Consider the following 608-nt stretch of genomic DNA (forward strand, 5'->3'; position numbering starts at 1 on the left):
GATATTCAGTGGGAGGTTAGTGGTGGCGGTAGCCGGTAGCACCCCGCAGCACTGCACCGCCGGCAATGATGTCATCGCCATGCGCAGCACCCCGGCTGCAATCCCCTTTCTTCTTCGGGGTGTCGGCCGCGATCGCTCAGCCCGGCGCTCCTCTTGATCTGACACCCCACTCCCCGGTGGTCCAGCAGGGCCCCGGTGTGCGCAGTGCTAAATGGGCTGGAGGAGCAGAGGGATCCAGGGATACAGATACACAAATCATTAAAAGTAGCAACACAGGTTAAAAAGGCCATTAAAAAAAAAGCACTGGGGTACATTCCTAAAGGAGCCTTCAGTTCCATGCGTAGGAGCTCTGAACCATGGCAGAGAGTGGCTGGGACACATTTCTCACACGTCTCGAGATTAACCCTCATGGGGACTTTGCTGTCAGTGAAGAGAGACGAGAAAGACCAAACTGCCATTTGCCCCTCTCAGTGTGGCCCTGAAGGACTGTGTCCAGGCTGGAGTTCTGTTCCCGCCGTACGATCCCCCCCAAGATTGTCCTTTCTGAGCTCCAGCCAGGTGATGCGAAACACTCAGGTGGGAAAGAAGAAAATCTATAATAATGTGTT

Source organism: Somniosus microcephalus, unplaced genomic scaffold (assembly GCF_052327205.1).
Source record: "Somniosus microcephalus isolate GS21.2 unplaced genomic scaffold, FLI_Smic_1.0 unresolved_chr3, whole genome shotgun sequence".
Lineage (NCBI taxonomy): Eukaryota > Metazoa > Chordata > Chondrichthyes > Squaliformes > Somniosidae > Somniosus > Somniosus microcephalus.